Raw genomic sequence first — 21,494 nt, 5'->3', positions numbered from 1 at the left:
TTCAAAAATACATCATGAATCACTCCATAAAGTACTTAATCACAAGTTTCAGATTCACGAATTTCAAGCAACACTTCATAAAGATAATCTAGTGCACAAAACTCACTAGCAATTTGTTCATCATAATTGGATCTCTGAAAAAGATTAGCAAGTGGATGAGGATCCATAGATCTTAGGTTCTCTGTTTAGCAATAAATAAACAACTATTCCAACGAAATGAGCAAACGAGCCAAATAAGACATCAAAGCAAATGGAAAGACGAACATAAGAAGGGCGAATAAGACGGCAAGGGTGAAGTGGGGGAGAGGAAAACGAGAGGCAAAGGGCAAATAATGTAATGCAAAGGATAAGAGTTGTGATGGGTACTTGGTATGTCTTGACTTGGCGTAGATCTCCCCGGCAACGACACCAGAAATCCTTCTTTCTACCTCTTGAGCACTGCGTTGGTTTTCCCTTGAAGAGGAAAGGGTGATGCAGTAAAGCAACATCAGTATTTCCCTCAGTTTTTGAGAACCAAGGTATCAATCCAGTAGGAGACCATGCGCGAGTCACCTCGTACCTACACAAACAAATAAGAACCTCGCAACCAACGTGATAAATGGGTTGTCAATCCATTCACGGCCACATGCAAGAGTGAGATCTGATAGAGATGATAGTAATAAGATAATTTTTTTGGTATTTTTATGATATAGATTGAAAGTAATGATTGCAAAATAAAATAGATTGGAAACTTGTATGATGGAAAATAGACCCGGGGGCCATATGTTTCACTAGTGGCTTCTCTCAAGATAGCATAAGTATTACGGTGGGTGAACAAATTACTATCGAGCAATTGATAGAAAAGCGAGTAATCATGAGAATATCTAGGTATGATCATGTATATAGGCATCATGTCTGAGACAAGTAGACCGAAACGATTCTACATCTACTACTATTACTCCACACATCGACCGCTATCCAGCATGCACCTAGAGTATTAACTTCATAAGAACAGAGTAACGCCTTAAGCAAGATGACATGATTTAGAGGGATAAACTCATGCAATATGATATAAAACCCATCCTTTTATCCTCGATGGCAACAATACAATACATGTCGTTTCCCTTTCTGTCACTCGGATTGAGCACCGCAAGATTGAACCCAAAGCTAAGCACTTCTCACATTGCAAGAAAGGTCAATCTAGTAGGCCAAACCAAACTTATAATTCGAAGATACTTGCAAAGATAAACCAATAATCATACATAAAAGAATTCAGTGGAGATTCAAATATTGTTCATAGATAAACTTGATCATAAACCCACAATTCATCGGATCTTGACAAACACACCGCAAAAGAAGATTACATCGAATAGATCTCCAAGAGAATCTAGGAGAACTTTGTATTGAGATCCAAAGAGAGAGAACAAGCCATCTATCTACTAGCTATGGACCCGAAGGTCTTAGGTAAACTACTCACACATCATCGGAGGGGCCATGGAGTTGATGTAGAGGCCCTCCGTGATCAATGCCCCCTACGGCAGAGCTCCAGGAAAGGCCCCAAGATGGGATATCTTGGGTACAGAAGGTTGTGGCGGTGGAAATAGGGTTTCGTGGTGCTCCTGGATGTTTTCGGGGTATATGAATATATACAGGAGGAAGAAGTAGGTCGGTGGAGCAACGAGGGCCCCACAAGGGTGGCGGGTGCGCCTAGGGGTGTAGGCGCGCCCCCCTGCCTTGTGGCCTCCTCGATTGTTTCTTGACGTCCACTCCAAGTCCCTTGGATCACGTTTGTTCCAAAAACCACGCTCCCGAAGGTTTCATTCTGTTTGGACTCCGTTTGATATTCTTTTTCTGCGAAACACTGAAACAGGCAAAAAAAATAGCAATTTGGGCTGGGCCTCCAGTTAATAGGTTAGTCCCAAAAATAATATAAAATTGTATAAATAAGCCAATTAAACATCCAAAACAGAATATATAATAGCATGGAGCAATGAAAAATTATAGATACGTTGGAGACGTATCAGGGAACTCTCTTCCCGCCTAGGGGGAGGCCAAGGAAGAAGAAGGAGGGGGCTCTCTCCCCCTCGCTTTCGGTGGCGCTGGAGTGCCATCGGGGCAACGATCGGGACAACGATCTACATCGACAATCTTGCTACCGTCAACACCAACTTTCTCCCCCTCTATGCAGCGGTGTAACACCTCTTTTCCCAGTTGTAATCTCTACTTAAACATGGTGCTCAACTCCATATATTATTTACCAATGATCTATGGTTATCCTATGATGTTTGAGTAGATCCGTTTTGTCCTATGGGTTAACCGTGATCTTGGTTGGTATGATTGTATATTTTATTTATGGTGCTGTCCTGCGGTGCCCTCCGTCTCGCGCAAACATGAGGGGCCCCCACTGTAGGGTGTTGCAATATGTTCATGATTTGCTTATGGTGGGTTGCAAGAGTGACAGAAACTTAAACCCGAGTTGGTGGGTTATGGCGTATGTGAGTAAAGAGGACTTGATACTTAATGCTTTGGTTAGGTTTCACGACCTTAATGATCTTTAGTAGTTGCGGATGCTTGCTAGAGTTCCAATCATGAGTGCATATGATCCAAGTAGAGAAAGTATGTTAGCTCATGCCTCTCCCTCATATAAAATTACAAGAATGATTACCGGTACTTGTTATTGATTGCCTAGGGACAAATAACTTACATGTTGACACAAACCCTTTTACTAAACACCTAACTTATATTATGTTGCAAAGTACTTCTAGTTTTGTTCTTGCAAAGTAGTTCTAGCATCACTCCCACAAACTATTTTCATACTTGTTTCCGGTAAAGCAAACGTCAAGTGTGCGTAGAGTTGTATCGGTGGTCGATAGAACTTGAGGGAATATTTGTTCGGCCTTTAGCTCCTCTTTGGGTTCGACACTCATATTTATCGAAGAAGGCTACAAACGATCCCCTATACTTGTGGGTTATCAGAAGCAAAAAAAATAGTTGTATATTATAAAGAGGCACTTGCGTATGTGCGGCTGTGGCCCTGGTGGGTCTCCACTGTCATCCTCTCCAATTAAACTCATCTGTTGTTTCTTCATATTCGTTGTCCATGTTGACAATGCGAGATGGCGGTGCCACAGTGAGCACAACAACTCGAAGGACATTAGAGAGGGCCTTGCCAGTCCTACAGATGGTCTGATACAGCACCCGCTGCTCATTTAGGAAGCCAGGATCATATGGCCAGATGTCCGCGACGACATTGTTGTTCGCTTGTTCGCTGGTGGTTTGTGTTTCTGTGAGACGGTGCTCGTTGAGGAGACAGAAGTTGGAACACAAGTCGTCCTACGCTGGTAGCTCTTCCTCCATTAGGGCGTCGAAGTGCGGCCGCACCTGCTCTATGGTGAACACGACATGAACCGGCATGCGCGGTGGCCCCGGCTCCTGGTCGGAAACCACGTCCATCGTCTGATTGTCGTCGCTCAGCTCGGCAAGGTCGCTGGTGAGGCAGCATATCCGGTTGCTGGACTGGACCACTGCCAAGCACGAGTCTGACCGCCCTGGCCAACCCAGAACGCCTCCCTTGCCCGGGAGTGCTTTCCGCCTGAAACGGTCAATGTCACCCGTGCTGCTTCCTGGTGCAGGCGATTGCTCCGCGTTCAAACAACACAAGTGTCTTCCGTCCGTTCGTCCGTCTACTACCCACATTAATGATACATGGTTGCCGAGGCGGCTACTCCGGCGCCACCCGTCCGTCCCTCTGCCACCCACCATTGCTATATAAACTACTGCGTCGGCCATATCTGCAGTCATCCACCTCCATTCCCTTTCTCATGTCCACACCACTCCCACCATGGTTTCCTCGCGCTCCAGCACTCTTCGGGACAAGAGGACGACTGGACAAAAGGAGATGGTAGCCATCGTTGTCGACTGGCTGGCTGGTAGGCAGCCGGACGATGACGACATCCCAATGGAGAACGTGCTAGTCGATGATCCGGCGCCAACCCCCTCCTCCGTGCCATCCTCGCTGGTGCATTGCACCATGACCATCGGCGAGTCCCATGCCCAATACATGCACACGATGAGGCATAAGCGTCAGGAGCAGTTCCGGGAGGCGCAGGCCGACGCCGCCTACAACCACCGTCTCCTCCAGGAGCACCTGCAGGAGGAGGAGCAGATCGCCGCGGAGCGGGCGGAGCAGGAGGCGCTGCTCGAGTCGTGCCGCTCTACCAGCGAGAGCTGCCTCATGCGCTGGTCGTACCGCATCTGGGTGGTGGAGGTTGAGGCCTACTTCAAAGAGGATGATGAAGTGGGCGAGGCGCTATTTGGCGAGACCGACAACGAGGCAGAGGACAATACTGGCTCCGTCGAAGACCTGCCCCGCCCGCATCGAGGCGGAGGACTTCGCCGGCTTTGGCGAGGCCTTGCTCCGCCGAAGCCCCGCCCCGCCAACAACGAGGCAGAGGACAACGCTGGCTCCGGCAAGACCCCGCTCTGCCGGCACCGAGGTAGAGGACTTCGCCGGCTTCGGCGGGCCCCTGCTCCGCCGAGGTCCTGCCCTGCGAACAACAAGGCAGCGGACTTCACCGGCTCTGGCGAGGCCCCACCCCGCTGGCACCGAGGTGGAGGACTTCGCCGGCTTAAGTGAGGCCCTGCTCCGCCAACAACGAGGCAGAGGACACATCAGGCTCCGCCGAGGCCCCACCCTGCCAGCAACGAGGGGGAGGATTTCCCCCGCTCCTTGCCGAAGCGCCGCCCTGCCGGCAACAAGACAGAGGACATCGCCGGCTCCGTCGAGGCCCCGCTCCGCTGCTAATGAGGTCGCGCCACACTGAAAACAAGGAAGAGTAGAACACGGTAGGTCGCCGCTGCTCGGGTCCAAGTAAGACCACCGCTGCTACTCTCTGATTGAAGCCAAGCTAGGCGGTTTAACCATTGACGGTCGATTAGCTTCTTGGCGGTGACGTGGAGACGGAGAGCTGTGTGGGAGAAGGACACTGCTTTAGTTACTTAACTGCAGGTGCAGTTGGGTCACTGACACGTGGGCCCAACAGGCATCTGGCCCACATGTTGGTGACGCAACTGCACCTGCAGTTAAGTCACTGAAGCTCAGGCCGCTAGCGAAGAAGCTTCTGTTCGGCTCAGCCGGACACGGGTGGGTAGCTTCGGTTAATTAATTATACCTCCAGCGCACCCCTTTTTAGTTGAAGAATGTATGAAATGTAATGAGATCCGACATGTTTATATGAAATCTGACTGTGTATGAATGAATTTAGTTTGATTAGTTTGAATTCTTGTATCACTGACATTGGATGAACATGCAAAACAATACGTACTAGCATTATTCCTAGGTAATCACCTCGTTTGTAGCAGTTTCACATGTACTCTGCCGGTGAAAATGACACCTATGGAATCACTGGGATCCCTTCTACGGTTGGCGGGCGCGGGGTTCTACAAAGAGCAGGTCTAGTAGCCAGCACAAAGATCGTTTACCCAGGTACAGGCCGCAAGGATGCACAGTACCCTAGTCTTGCTTTGGTGTATGTTTGAGTGTTCTTGAGCTTCCGAACTATCTGCAGTGCATGCGTAGTCCAAAAGATCTGAATCCCTCACTAGTACGCCTCGGGCCTCCTTTTATAGTCAAAATGGGGTCGCCATAGTGGCACACAGGAGGTGGAAAGGTAAATAGTGTACAAGCTTATCGCCTGTCATTACGAGACAAGGCGCATTAAATGTGCTCATTAGGTGTCCCATTGCTTTATTGGGGATGGCAACGAGGGTCGTCCCGTCCGTCGCTGTCCCGCCACGCTCCAAAACACGTCCATGCCAACGAGGCATGCAGCGCCATGTAAGCTGGCAGGTCGCTGAGATGGCGTGGTGGTAGGGTCTTCACGAAGATCTGCATGCCACCACGTAGGTGCTTGACTAGCTGGATTAGCATCCATGTACTGCCACGTGGGTACTAGCCTTAGTTGGTGGGTTGGCCGCTGAGCTAGGGCGGTGATGGGGCGGCAAGGTTTTGTCGCGGTCCCGCGTATATACCCGGCAAGGGTCTTGCCGGGGTCTTATGATCGCCCTCGGCAAGAGTCTTGCTAGGGCCATGCGAGTGTTTTCGGCAAGGAGCCTTGTCGGGGCCCCGGGGGCATCCTCGTCAAGGGTGCTTGCGATTATCTTGTCTTCTGGATATCGTCTAGTCTTGGGGGCTCTTTGTCTTCGCAAAGATTTGTATGTCACCATGGAGGTGCCTCCCGATCCTTGGTTCCAATGTGGTTGATGGTGTTGGAACCCTTGGGCTCAAGGGTGGCGCGCTCTGCTGGCGTTGGGCAAGTTTCCCCGGCAAGGCTCTTGCCGGGGCTGCGAAGGCCGCCCCGGCAAGGGTCTTGCCAGGGGAGTCCACCTTGCCCTCTTGCTCGTTGTGTCTCTGGTCTTGGCGTTGTTCTGGTAGTTTTGTGCTTCTACTTCCTCTACCCCGCTAGGTATGGCCGCAGGCGCGGCTCTAACTATCCGTGCATAAGTAAAGGGGTACAAAAGAGAGCCCCTACTTTTGTGCACCGACAGGAGCCCCCGGGCCTGGGCCATACATAAGTGCGACGCATTGTTGGGCTAGGCCCAAAACAGTGCGCGGGCATGCGGGGCCAAGTTCTACTGATGTAACTTTCTCACCCGTCGCACTTCCCCATGACCCGCGTCGAATGCGTGACATGGGGGTCGTGCGCGGAATTACCACGTCATGCTTGCGTCATCCGTGGTGAATAGTAAAGAGGCAGCTTGCGTGTTCTCTTCAAACGGCGCAGCCACCACTCATTTACTCTCTTTGCCTTGGAAACGTCATTCCATGTTTCTCACTATGCCAGCTCCTTACGCCATGTACGCAGCATGCATGGCACGAGGTAGGTGACAGACGCATGGAATATGGGAAGGCGTGCGGGGGTCGATACTCACGTGACTTCGATTGGGCGGGGAGGGCGGTTGTTGGCCTCGCTTGATGCCACTTTAATGAGCCGGATTCGAGCGGGCTCTTTAGGGGCGTAGAGCTAGTCTTTCGGCCTCCCCTCCCAAATATAAAAAGGGAAATCAGGGGTAGGACGAAGAGCATCTCCCTGCGTCTCCCCTTCGTCTCCATCCCCACATACGGTCATGGCGAGGGGGCGTGGCCGCGGCCGATCTTCTGTGGAGGCGACCAGGTCCTCCTCCTGCCAGAGGGCTGCGGTGGTCAAGGAAGAGCCCGATGCCCAGGGTGACGGCCACGCTCGAGGCGGGGCCGCTGGACGGGGCCACCATCGGCGAGGCGGTTGAGGCAGAGGCGCCCGTGGAAGGGGGATGCCTGTGTCGTCTCCGTCTCCGTTGCCATCACATCCGCCAACTCCTCCTACTTCGCCGAGTGGCCATGTCGGGGACTCGGCACTCGAGTTTATCCTGCAGTTGCATGGGCCGCTGCGCCGCCGCCTTCGTCTTCCCTGGGCATTCGTGAGGGTGCTATAGATCGACCAGCCACCGTGGCTGAGGCTTCACATGAAGGGGTGTTGCCATGGCGACATGTGGGTGAACACAGGGTTCCCCGCCCCTCAAGTGATGCTCCTTCGCCTGGGCTGGAAAACCTTTGGACGTGCCCATTGCTCAATGGATGGGCACACCCTCTGCTTCAAGCTAGCGGAGAGCAATTTGTTCTCCGTCAAGGTTTTCGGGCGCTCGGGACACAGGCTAGGGTGCTGTCCAGAGAGCTCGACTGATGGCAAAAGCTCCTCTTGGGGCGAGAGTGATGAGGAGGACAGCGACAACGACGGCGAGGGTAGTGGGCGGGAGGATGACGGGTCCGACTAGGCGTCGGGCACACCGGTCCTGGGCGACGCTGGCAGCACCACTACTAGGAAAAGGGCTATAGCTAATATGGACATTAATGGCGCACCATGTATTTGGAGCGCCACTGCTATTAGTGTCCTCATTACTAATGGCGCACCAGACACACGGTGCACCATTACTAGCAAATTTAGTTTTTTTTATTTTTCCAAATGTATTAATGGCGCAGTAGGGCACAGTGCGCCATTACTAGTTTTAACTAGTAATGGCGCACCACATGCTCCGTGCGCTAGTACTAACAATGTTTTTTTCTTTTTTTTTTCAAAACTAGTAATGGCGCACCTTTGTGAAGTGTGCCATTACTAGTTCAAACTAGTAATCGCGCACCACAACCACGGTGCGCCACTACTAACATTTTTTTTTGGAAAACTAGTAATGGCGCACCCCTAACCGGTGCGCCATTAGTAACCAGGGTTGCTAATGGCGCATTTTTAGGTGGTGCACCATTAGTAACCTGAGACCAGCTAGATATTTTGGACAGCCACCTACCACACTCACTTTCCCCACTTCATTTTTTCCACCTCCTCCTCCAAGCTTGTCTCGGCTGCCTCCTCCTCCTCGCCTCATCTGCACCATAGATTCACCCAAATTAAGTGGTTAAATTACCTTTTTTTTATAGGTAAGTAAGGGGAAAGCTTTCTTTATGTTGTAGATTTACTTTTTTCTCCCTCCAACAATGTGCACATGCGCTTTTTATGGCCTAGCTAGATCTACGTATGTTTGTGGTGTTGCATATATGTTTGTCTTTGCAGGTACCGGTATTTGAAAATGCGATAGTTGCCAATATTTTGCCGGAATGTTGATTCATTTCCGTTTCAGCGAGAATTTGGCACTATGCATTCTTTTTGGTCATATTTTTAGGCAAAGTCATGCCAAATTTTTTCTTGGTTCTAAAATATCGTTTTGCTATACCCCGCAGGTGACCATGGTCCGCACGATGACCGAAGGCATCATGAATAGGTTTTTGAGCTCCGCGAAGGCCGAGATGCTTCAAAAGAACAAGACGGAGATAAGATGTCCGTGTCGAAGATGCAAGCTGAAGAGCCTTATCGCGGACCCAGATTCCGGACATGTGTGGGACCACCTGCTCTTACATGGTTTCATGGATGGCTATCGGTGGCAAGGTGATGAAGATGACTATGAAGTCGTCCATGGGGGCCGGGCAAGAAATGTGGAAGGGCAGCAAGACAACCACCTCGGTGAGGGCAGGCGAGAAGACGAATAATCTCCAGGACATGATCACGACGGTGATGCTGTACATAGTCATCATGTAGAAGATGTCGGACATGATGATGAGGAAGATCAAGACGAAGGGCATTATCATGAAGTTGAAGATACCGGAGCAGATGACGATGGACCATCGATGGGCTGGGTGCAGGACCCTCATATTCAAGAGCTGCTTCTCAAGTAGACGGATAATGCAAGAGCTTCCGCCCGAGAGAAAGCCAAGCTGGATCAACTGGAGATAGACGCGGTTACTCCATTGTATGAAGGATGCAGGCTCGAGGATACCCGCGTGAAAGTAACGATCATGGCTCTCGAGATGAAGGTAAAACACAAAATGACCGACGCATGCTTCGACGAGAACATGTCATTCTGGCACGAACGTCTTCCCAAGGGGAACAAGTACCCGACCAGTTTGGAGGAGGCGAAGAAAATCGTGTGTCCTCTGGATTTACTGCCCGTGAAATACCATGTGTGCATGAACAATTGCATCATTTATCGGAACGAGCACGCGGAGTCTACCGTATGTCCGGTGTGCGGCGTCACTCGATACAAGAAGAGGAAGAAACCTCCTCGAAAAGTGGTGTGGTACTTTCCGATCACTCCTCGTCTACAGCGGTATTTCGCGGACCCTAAGCTAGCAAAGCTCCTGCGTTGGCACACGGATAGGGAGGAGAAGAAGCGAGAAGATGATGGAAATGATTCAGAGATAAATAAAAAAGACAAGATGCTGAGTCACCCTAACGATGCGAGCCAGTGGCAAGCGTTGAACTTCGAACATCCAGAATTTGGGGCCGATCCAAGGAACATCGTTCTGGGTGCGAGCACCGATGGAGTCAATCCGTTTGGTAGCCAGAGAAACACACATAGCACCTGGCCTATGTTTGTGTGGATGTACAACCTTTCCCCCTGGTTGTGCATGAAGAGGAAGTACATTCACATGAGTATGATAATTGAAGGGACGAAACAACCAGGGAACGACATCAATCTATATCTGGGGCTGCTGAAAGAGGAGCTAGACACGCTGTAGAAAATGCCAGCCAATACGTGGGACGCCACAAAGAAAGAATATTTCCCTATGAGAGCTGCAGTGCTCACGACGGTGCACGACTATCTCGGTTACGGATATCTCGCGGGGCAGGTGGTCCACGGATTTTCTGGATGCGTCAGGTGCATGGATGACACAACGTATCGCCAGCTAGATAGAGATCCTGGGTCTTCGAAAACCGTGTTCATGGGACATCGAAGGTGGCTTCGCGACGATGACCCACGGAGAAAACGCAAGGATCTGTTCGATGGTGAAACCGAACCCCGAAGATGTCCGCGTAGGAGGAGCGGCGAGGAAATAGACGAAATGTTGAAAAATTGGAAAGATTGCCCACTGCCGGGAAAGAAGAAAAAGGCGCCAGAGCCGGGAATGAAGTGAAAGGCGCCAGAGCCGCTGCTGATGGTATGGAAAACGAGGTCTGTTTTCTGGGACTTGCCGTACTGGAAGATCCACCGTGTGCCTCACAACCTTGATGTCATGCATATCACGAGGAACGTGTGCGAGACTCTGCTTGGTACCCTGCTCAACATGCTAGAGAGGACCAAAGATGGGCCGAAAGCAAGGGCAGACTTGAAATCAATGGGCATCAGGGAGGAGCTTCATGCTAATGATGATGATGATGATGAGGCGAAGCAGGACACGGAAATTCGTCGCAAAGGCAAAAAGGCCAAGAAGACCGGAAATGACTACCCTCCCGCGTGCCTCACTCTAAGTCAGGAGGAGATCGAGCAGTTTTTCACCTGCCTCGTAGGAGTAATACTTCCTTACGGTTACCCGGGGAAGATAAGCAGATACCTAGACTCAGCGAAGCAGAAGTTCAGCGGGATGATGTCTCCCGACTGTCACGTGCCGATGACGCAGATACTTCCAGTTGCACTCCCTGGGATCATGGACACGCATGTCCGTGAAACGCTATTTGGCCTATGCAACTTTTTCGCATCATCTCTCAGAAGTCGTTTGGCATGAGGCAACTCAGAAGGCTACAGGAAGAGATCGTGGTGATACTATGCGAGCTTGAGATGTACTTCCCGCCCGCATTCTTCGATGTTATGGTGCATCTGCTAGTCCATATCGTGCAGGATATCATCCAACTCGGGCCGACGTTCCTGCACAGCATGATGCCGTTCGAAAGGATGAATGGTGTCATCAAAGGATACATTCGCAACATGTCACGTCCAGAGGGAAGCATAGCCAGGGGCTTTTTGACCAAAGAGTGCATCTCCTACTGCACGATTTATCTAGGCATCAAGAACCCCGTTGGTATGCCCGTCAACAGGCACCATGGCAGGCTCGCTGGATGGGGTCACCGCGATGGTCACCGCGAAATGCATGTCGACTTCGAGCGTCGACTCGCCGACTTTGAAATAGCAAACCTAGTCGCGCTACAACACATAGACGTCGTCGATCCTCAGGTGGTAGAGCACAAAACCTTTATTGAGAAGACGTACAATGATCGAGGCCAACAGAGGACGGACGGAGATATAATCAAAGAGCACAACTCATGTTTCACGTGTTGGTTCAAGGAGAAGCTTCTGTCGTACCCTTTACATGAGGATTCTTCCACGGAGGAAAAACTCATATTCGCCTTGCCACAGGGCGCCGAGCACAACCTGATGACCTATGAGGCATACGATATCTGTGGCTGCACATTCTACACCGAGGACTAGGACATGAAGAGCGATGGTTATCAGAACTCTGGGGTAACGATGGAATCCTACATCGGTAACGACAAGGACAGATACTACGAAAGGATCAAGGAGATCTAGGAGCTGAGCTACGCTGGAGAGAAAAGGTCCCGATGTTCCGTGTAAGATGGGCCAAGAGCGTCCTAAAAGAAGACTGGTATTTCACCACCATGGTTATACCTGAAGCCAAATCTAAGACCGCGGGCACAAACGTCACCGTGAAAAATGAGCCATGGGTATTGGCTTCCCAAGTGGACCAATGCTTCTTCATTACCGACCCGTCAAAGCCCAGTCGTGTTGTCGTGAGGAGTGGCAAAAGGAAGATCATCGGAATGGATGGAGTCGCCAATGAGGAAGACTTCGACAAGTACGGAGACCCAAAGATGGAACATGATGACAACGATGAAGTGCCATACACCACAAGAAGAAGCAGGACCACCCTATATGTGAAAAAGAAGGGCAAGAAGATTGTGAAAAGATAGCTAGCTAAGATTGATTGTATTTAAATCGTAGTCTTCATTTCTTGATTGTATTTCGACATTTTGAAATGATATCTCTTCTGTTCTAGTCCTCATGAACATTTATTTATGTGTTTATTCTGGTATTGAATTTCTAACTCACAAAAAGTATTGAATTTGTTAATATTTTTTGAACTCATGAATATTCTTCCCCCCTGGGTGTTGCGCCATTGCTATTCTTCCCCCTCTATCCCTTTTCCCCTCGCCCCCCGCGCCAGATCCCCCTCCATCTCGATCCCCGGCCCTCGCTAGATCCCCCTCGCTGCCGACAACCCCCCGCACCCTCCCCCGCTCCAACCTAGGTTAGGCTAGGTCGCGTCGCGCCCCAACCCCATTCGCCGCTGCCGCCCCACCCCACCCCACCTGTAGCTGCACCTCGTTCCGCCGCCCTGGCGAGGAAGCCGGAGCCCGGAGGTGGAGACTTCGGCGGGGCTACTCACAATCCATCGACGGCTAACAACGAACGCCGACGCGACGCGGCGAGGCCGGCCCACGACCACGACCATGACCGGCGTGCTCCCGCTTCTACGGTCTGCATCTCCGATGTGACGCCAACCACCGCCTCGTCAACGAATGTAAATGCTCCCTCCCTCCCTCCTCTACTCCTCTCCTCTATATAGTGTAGTATTTTTTATGAATAAAAAAATAATTAAAAGAAAAGTTACCAATAGCGCACTAGGAGAGGGTGCTCCATTGTTATCAATAAAAAAAAATAAAAAAAGTTACTAATGGCGCACTAGGAGAGGGTGCGCCATTGTTATCAATAAAAAAGAAGTTACTTATGGCGCACCCCTCGGTGGTGCGCCATTGCTGTGGATGTACTTATGGCGCACCCCTTGGAGGTGCGCCATTGCTATGCCTTTCCCCCCTCTATCCCTTTCCTCCTCGCCCCCCACGTAGATCAAATCCCTAGCCCCTCGCACCCTGCGCCAGATCCCTTTCCCCCTCGCCGCCGCCGACCCCTTTCCAGCGCGCCCCGCCCCCACCTCCAGTGCTCCTCCACCCATCACCACCGCAGCTCTTCCACCCCTCACCACCGCAAGCCGCCGCCAACCCCGAGCATCCACCGCCGCCGCCGCTCCTAAGCATCCACCACCGCTTCAGACGCCCCCAACCAATCGTGGTGCGCCCCCGCCTCCGTCTTCGTCGCCGCCCCGTCTCCGTTTCCATCGGGGTCTTCGTCGCCGCCCCCGTCTCCGTCTTAGTCGCTGCCGCTCCGAAGCATCCACCACCACCATCGTCGTCGTCTCCCCCGAGGTGAGACCCGCTCCGCCATCTCTGTTCTATTCATCAGCATCCCTAAGTGGCAGCGTGTAGTGTAGGGTAAGGTGGCCTCTCTTGTTTTTTGTGGTCACTACGATGTTGTTCTGTTCTATAATAGAAACAACAACGGGGGGAAGCCGATGGCATGGGATCGCATAGCCCGATTCTTCCTTCTGAATGATGGTAACAGGGGGTGGGGGTGCGGATTGGTAGGACACCAAATTAGGCATACAGATGCATTTCAGTTTGATCTGGGCAATAGGGGCTTGCCATCTTACCTGTGCTGCTAATGAAAATGGTTGTGAGTTTTTGCATCGCGATGACCCATCAAGCATATAGGAGGGATCACCAGACTGCAAGGGGTCCTAGTTGTTGGAATCTTAAATACTTTTTTGTGTGGTTGATAGATAGGGGTGGCTATGCTGTTGACAATACATGAGTAGTTAGATCATGCTTGTTGGGGTTTACTGGCAAGAATGCTATGACAATAGATGATGTTGGCTCTGCCCTGCCATTTTTCTTCAGTTCTGTTTGTAGTTTCGGTGTTAGGTGTCATTCTCTCAAGTTTTGTGTGCTACAAATTCACTTTGTGCACAATACTCCTTCCAAGCACTCTCTGTTTCTTAATTTCACTGAAGCAGTCACATAAGCTTTTAAGTAATTACAGCAACATTGCTAATTTGTTTGACTACATATTTTTCTAGGAACTACACATTTACATCCTCTGAAGTACATAACTTCTTTTGGCTGCTTATTTTTCCTTGCATCTATATTTTCATAGGAACTTTGCCTACTTTTGTGTACTAAAATGCACTAAAATACCAGGTATTTTCTTTCCAACAACTTTTGAGTGCACAACCATAGCCCTCCATTAAGAATGTAATCTCCAGAAAATAGTGGTAGGTACAACTTCCAAGCTAGAACACTAAACAACCGAAAGATTTCAATATATATGATTGTTGGTTTTTAACCTTGGTTGCCATTGTTTCTATTTGTAACGGTCTGAAGAATGACTCATGCTATTTGTGGTATCGGCTACCTAACAATCTCTAAGTGAAAGCAACTAGCTGGAGTAGATTTGTGCACACAATACTCCTTCCAAGACAATTCGCTTCCAAGTAGTAGTTTTAGTTTGCTTGCAAGGAGTAGTTTCAATAAAGTTTCAGCATGGTTTCAGTATAGTTTCAGTAGCCGATTTTCTATTCACTTTGTGCTATTAGTTTGCTTCCATCTTTGTTCCCTCTCTAAAGAGTATTCGTATATGCTTGGAACTAAACAGAATTATACAATGAACCTCTGCAGCCTGATCTGAGTTGGACCATCCTCTGCAGCCAACTTCTCTTCGGCAAGAGGAAGAAAGGAGAATCCGGGTAGGGTTTCATGGCTAGAAGATATATTGCTGTACCCCGAGTGAAGGGAAGGAGTTTGCTGGGTTTTTTCTCCGACCATCGTGTCGTGATGATTTTGCAGGTACTCCGAGAGGCCCTGGAGTTTGTCGGAATGTCGATTAGCTTCGGTTCTGGCAAATTCGGGTAGTCCATATGTCCTATTTTCAGCAAAGGTCATGCTGAAATTTTTCGTGAATTTTAGCATGACTTTGCTAAAAATATGACATATGGGGTACTTGCCACTAATGCATGGGCTGGGGTATCTTAGTACTTAATTAAGTAGGATCAACTGCCTCTTGTGTTATAAATATAGAAGTGTGATATCAACTCATAGTTATTACTCTATCTGTCACCATATATGTGTATCCAACCTTGTGAGCTAGTTTCACTTTGTAGTCTATGTTTATTCAAGTATGTGTGATATATATACATACGTGTGTGCCTGTGATATAATACTTTGTTTGGGATAATTTAACCTGCAAGTTGCCTTCTCTGTTTCTCTAGCTATGAGGGGGTAGCATGATCGTAAGCACCAGTGCTCTTTTCCTAGGCACTCGAGTAGGCGGTGCTGCCGATGCGATCAGTCATTTAGAGTACCCATATATTTCAGTCAACCTAGGGTGCCTCGGCATCGATAAACCCTAAATGATGAAAACTTGACTTAGCATTTAGGGTGCCTCAGCATTCACAAACCCTAAATGATAAAACCTTGGCTTTTAGGGTGCCTCGGTGTCGATAAAAACCTAAATGATGAAAGCTTAGGATTTTAGGGTGCCTCGGCGTCGACAAACCCTAAATGATAAAATCTTAGCTTTTAGGATGCCTCGGTGTCGACAAACCTAACTGATGAGACCATGATAATTCCTCACAAACCCTAAATGCTGATATCTTGTTCCTTGACAATAACCAACTTTTTGACCAAACGTTTTCCCTATTTAGAGGGAAACATGGCCAACAACGATGAGGCCAGCGGCTCGGGCAAGGCATTCTGGGAGCTGTCCCAGGAGATGGAGGAAGAACCTCACTGCTATGAGGACGCCGCCCCTGACACCGATCCTGACTACACAACCCCAAGTGGCATCGGGGATGACACAACTGATGGTGCCGCCGAGGATGCCACCACTGATGATGGCAGCGCACACACAGATGGCAGCCAACTGAAGAGGCAACGGAAGGACCGGCGCCCGAACATGCTCGGCACCGTCAAGGAGGAATTTACTGAAGTGTCCTCCGAGGGGCATCCAACGGCGCCCCCAAAAATAGTCAAGGGGTATGCGGGACAGCTCGGGTGCATTCTCTGGAGCACCCTCTTGATCAACACTGAGAACCTAAGGCATCGTGACCGAGGGAATTTGCGCAACCTCCTCTTCATGAAGCTGCACGAACGATACAAGTTCCCCGGTGACTTCACAAACACACGCCTCTCAAGGAATAAAGTGAACACTGCCGCCCTCACAAAGATGAGCACGACCCTGGCTACTTGGAGAGCCTAAGTGAAGAGCATGATTGAAAAAGGTGATAGTTATGAGAAGATCCTGGAGAAAATTCCTTCGATCAACGAAGATGACTACCGGGAGTTCAGGATCAAGTGCGAGAGCAACGCATCTGCGGAATCAAGTTAGTGGGGGAAAGAGATGCGGGACTTGAACTTAGGGGTCCACAAACTCGGTCCCGGCGGTTAGAGAGTGGCGGAACCTATATGGAACAAGGAGGACGCGGAGCGTGCCGAACAAGGCCTATCGCCCCTCTTCAAGAAATACCTTGACAAGCAGACCAGGTACTATGTCAGGGCCCGGTACAAGATTGACCCGGTAACCAAGGAGCTTACCATGGATCTGAAGACCAAGGCGCTTGAGTGTGTTCTGGTAAGGAATACACCCCCGCGTAATTAGCTCCATATGGTTGCATTCTAATTAATGAAGCCAAATTTCTAAATGGTTCACGTTCCTTCCGAAGGACACTGAAAGCAGTAGCGTGGGGTCGTCTCAGAGCTCCCCTTTCGACACCCCTTTAAATAGGGCGTTGAACGTAATGAAAAACAAGGATAAGCTCACTATGCCGATGTCAGATGGTCGTGTGGCCGGCAAAGGCTTGTCCATGAAATGGTCGGAGTACTATACCGCTGGGCGAAAGAAGAGAAAGACCAGCTCGGAAAGTTAGGAGCGCGAGGTTCAACCACTCAAGGCATAAGTGGCGCGGATTCCGGAGATCGTCTAAGAGAATGTGCGAGACTAACTGGGAGCGATGATCACCGCCATTATGCCTACCTTGGTTTCTAGGCTGCAGGCGTGGATTGCGGGCGACCAACACGGACCGCCAGCGATTCCCAGCTTCACGGGCAGCAACTCGCGCAACGCGCCGGCAGTGCCATTGGTGTCTCCGGCGGAGGCGGCATTGGTGTCTCCCGCGGCGGCGCCGGCATTGCAGCTTAATACACCCAGGTGTGGGAAGAATACACAGGCCGACACCTCGGCAGCAAGCGGCCCCTCCGTCACTTGCACGCCCGCCGTTGGCGGTTCCTCGACATTAGTTGAGCTCGATGCCATCACGGTAACTAATTAAGCCCTACATGTTTTTGCAGGGCGCCGCCGACGTTCCGTGCACTCTCCTGCACTTTGTGAACGACGAGTTGGTCGATGTCGCCAAGGGCAGAATCGTTCAACCGGGCAGCCGCGTGTTCCACGATAATCAGATGCCACCCACCGTTTATAGGGTTCAACTAGTTCTGGTGCTGTCGGGCTTCGACGACATGTTACCTCCGTATCGACCCCATGGGGACGACGAAGATGATGTGATGACCCTCAGCGCCTGCATAAGCTGGCCCATGCTTTGGCCAAAGAGCCAGATTCGTTTGGGGAGGGGGACACCACCCCACAGACAACACCGCCAGTGGTGCCAGCGCCAAGCCATGGAAAGACCGCCGCAACGCTACCGGACATGCCGGACATGGATATGGCATAGGATCCGGACATGCATATGGCACAGGATGCGAACGACGCCGACGACGACAACGATGGTACATTTACCAACGTCAATAAGTACTTCAATGAACATGGGTACGGTGACGAATTCTTGGGGCGTCCTTCTCAAGAACCCAACCCTGCAAAAGACGGTCTAGCTAGTACCACGGAGAAACCCAGTTGCAACAGGCGTCGTCTGGCGTTAAGTTCTCAGAAGACGCCTCCAGCTGCCGCCGTCACCTAAGGATATCTCGGGGAGGGTGCATGTGGCGGGTAGGCCGATGCTACCGACTAATTTGCTCAATGCTGCAACTGGTACAATGCGGAGTCTGCATGACAGTGTTCTTTCTTTGGAGAAGTGGCGTCTTCCAGAGAATGACGTGGCATACCCGGTTTTCGTGGCCAAGGTGCCAGAGGGCAAGGGCTTTGTGGATAGCGCCATCGGGGGTATGATCGTCATGCGGTTTGATGACATCTTCGCTATGTTTAACCTTCATCCGCTGCACTACACCTTCGTTCAGCTATTTCACTAAGTATGGAGATGCGGATCTTTAGACACAAGACCCTAGACATCGTGATAGTCGACCCCTTCTACATGCGTGCCAGGATCTTGGGCAGCGCTGGGGAACGGCAAGTCACCAGTTCATACCTCGAAGGCGTCATTCTGGCGAACCCAGATAAGGATAACTTCCTCGTGCCTTACTTTCCCGAGTAAGTCATCCCCTGACCGCCCTGTAACATATGATTTCTTAGATTTCGATCGTTCTTTTTTTCTAACATTCCGTGTTTTCTGCAGTGACACACATTGCACACTCATCCTCTTAAGCCCGAAATATTCCATGGCCACGTATTTCGACTCAGACCGGCAGTCGAAGGAAGATTACACAAATATCAAGAAAGTTCTTGATGATGTTCTCCCCGGCTACGCCAGATTTGGAGGCACCTTCAGCAGGCCCATTCGTAGGTACGGCAAGCATGTGTTCGCCCACAAAACGATGTTCCCCTGCGTCAAGCAGCCGCCTGGCGGTCAGAAGGATGCCTACTACGCCCTCCATCACATGTAGGCGATCGTACGGGACCATAATCACCTTCTGCTACCAAATAATCTCAAAGATTGGGCCGCAAGCTTGTCGGCAATCCAGGACACGGACATCAGACAAGAATTCTTTCACATCCAGTCGGAGTTTGCGGAAATCATCCATCAAGATGTCCTTCATACCACGGGGCAGTTCTACCTCAGATATCAACTGTCCAACAGTGAGATAGAAATAACGCTACAAATGCAGGCTAACAACGCCTGCGATTTCATGACCATCATGACAGACGGCGGCTTCATCCACGCTCCGGTCCGTGAGTGGAGTCGAAAGTAGTGATGCTATGTGTAGTTCTGAAATATCGATTAGCTCATGTTGTAATTAAAATTTAATGAACTTGTATGTCTCTTTGGTTTGGATAGTCGCTCAACTTATATGTAATCGATCCTATTTATTAGTAGGACCATGAATCGTCCTATTAATGTCTCACTTTTCTCTTTTGATCCTTTTGTTCCATACTTATATATTGCTTATGTATTGTCTCTGAATTGCTACTAACGTTTTGTTTGGCTAGTGCATAGAGATGCCGTCGTATGTCGTGTACAAGGGTAAGGTTCCCAGAGTCTACGATGACTGGGAGGAGTGTCGGAGATAGGTTCACTGTTTCAGCAGTAACAGTTACAAAGGGTACACCACTAGGGCGGAGGTGGAAGCTAGATACGCGCGCTATCTAGCGGGAGAGAGGAGCGAGCAGAGGAGGAACCAGATGAAGACCAGTTTCATCACGATCATGCTAATCGTGATGACTGCAGCTCTCTTCAACGTGATGGTACTTTAGATGATTGATATCGACTTATAATGTGAAGACAAAATCGCTACTCGCGGTCTCGAGACTTGTAATGTTCTAACTTTTTTCAGTCTTTTGAATTCGGAGACTAATATGATGAATTGTATTGGGAGACTAATCTTCTATTGTATTCGATAAATCTGTTGTTGCTGTGTGGTGCTGTCTATATTCTGTCCAGTAATATATTTTGTAACCTGTGCAAATATCAGAAAAGAAAAAAATTCCTAATATTCATACTAGTGGCGCACCACACCACACTTTAGTGGTGCACTGCAATAAACACACTAGTGGTGAACTGCCTAATAGTGCGCCATTAGTAACCCAGAGCACAAGGTAAATATGGCCCCCTGGGAGGCATACTAATGGCGCACCACGGGACATACTAATGGCGCACTGCCTGGTGTGCCACTACTTTTTGGTATACTAATGGCGCACCAGGGGTGTGCCATTAGTATTAGTTACTAATGGCGTGATGATAGTGGTGCACCTGTAGTGCGCCATTAATGGCCAAAACAGGTGCGCCACTAATAGGCCTTTTCCTAGTAGTGCACCATCATCTGCATCGCCAGCTCCTTGAACTTCTCGGGGTCGTCGCCTTGGGCGGCTGGCGTTGGATGGATGGGGAAGATGAAGAAGGCAGGTGGCGGGTCATCAAGTCGGAGTACGATAGCATCGACGCCTTCGTCGCGTATTGCCGGGCCGCTGCCTCGTCTTTCGGCTCTTCCTCCGACACCGTCATTACCGGCCTTCTTCCGGACGATCCCCGACATGTTCTCTTGGCATCTTCTGCTGCTCGTACCTTCCCTAGGCATTCCTTTTGTCTGCCCGCCATCTTGTTCCGTTTCCTGAGGAGATGGAAAAGAATGGGATTACGGGCAACTTATGATCTCTTTTTAGTTTTTAAGCCTACGGGCCTTTATAAGATTTAAATCTCGCAACCCCCTTGCTCATGTATTAATGAGGACAAGGGTGTTGGCGGGCCTTCCGTATGAATTGTATTTGTTAGCAACGTATTAATGAGGAGAAGGGTGTTTGCGGGCTTTGTTTGCGCTTGGCGAGGGCCACAGCAAGAACGAGTCCTCGTTATCTTAAGAACACTGTACACCGGCAACAGGCCTTGCCGTCTTTCCGCTCTATAGCTCGGCTACACTCACGCCCTTGGTGGAGGTAGGGGCCGAGTAGGATTAGGCCCTTCGCTCGTCCCCTTCGCATCGCGCTACAACCAAGTTCTGGCCCGAAGTAAGTTTTTGGATACATGACCGAGGGAGCAAGATGGTACGAGAGCGAGCGAAGTCTCATTCGTTCAACTTTCATACGGAGGCACAGAGTGGAAAAAAAACTTATTTGATGTCGCAACCCCCGGCAACCTTGGCTTGCCGTGATCGGATCCTTAGATCTGCAGCCCTCGGCAACCTTGGCTTGTCGGGGTCGGGGCGTCGGCCTGTTCTCTTTCTTCCGACATAGCTCAGCATAAATATCCACACACCTTGTGAACCAAAAAGGACGGGAAGTAACAGAGAGATGCATACTCGACCTCTATTGAGGGAGTCCTAGATTAGGGGGTCTCCGGACAGCCGGACTATCTCCATTGGCCGGACTGTTAGACTATGAAGATACAAGATTGAAGACTTCGTCTCGTGTCCGGATGGGACTCTACTTGGCATGGAAGGCAAGCTAGGCAATACGTATATGGATATCTCCTC

The sequence above is a fragment of the Triticum urartu genome, chromosome 5A (assembly GCF_056163025.1).
Source record: "Triticum urartu cultivar PI428250 chromosome 5A, HENAU_Tu73, whole genome shotgun sequence".
Classification (NCBI taxonomy): domain Eukaryota; kingdom Viridiplantae; phylum Streptophyta; class Magnoliopsida; order Poales; family Poaceae; genus Triticum; species Triticum urartu.
Note: the sequence above shows the minus strand (reverse complement) of the source record.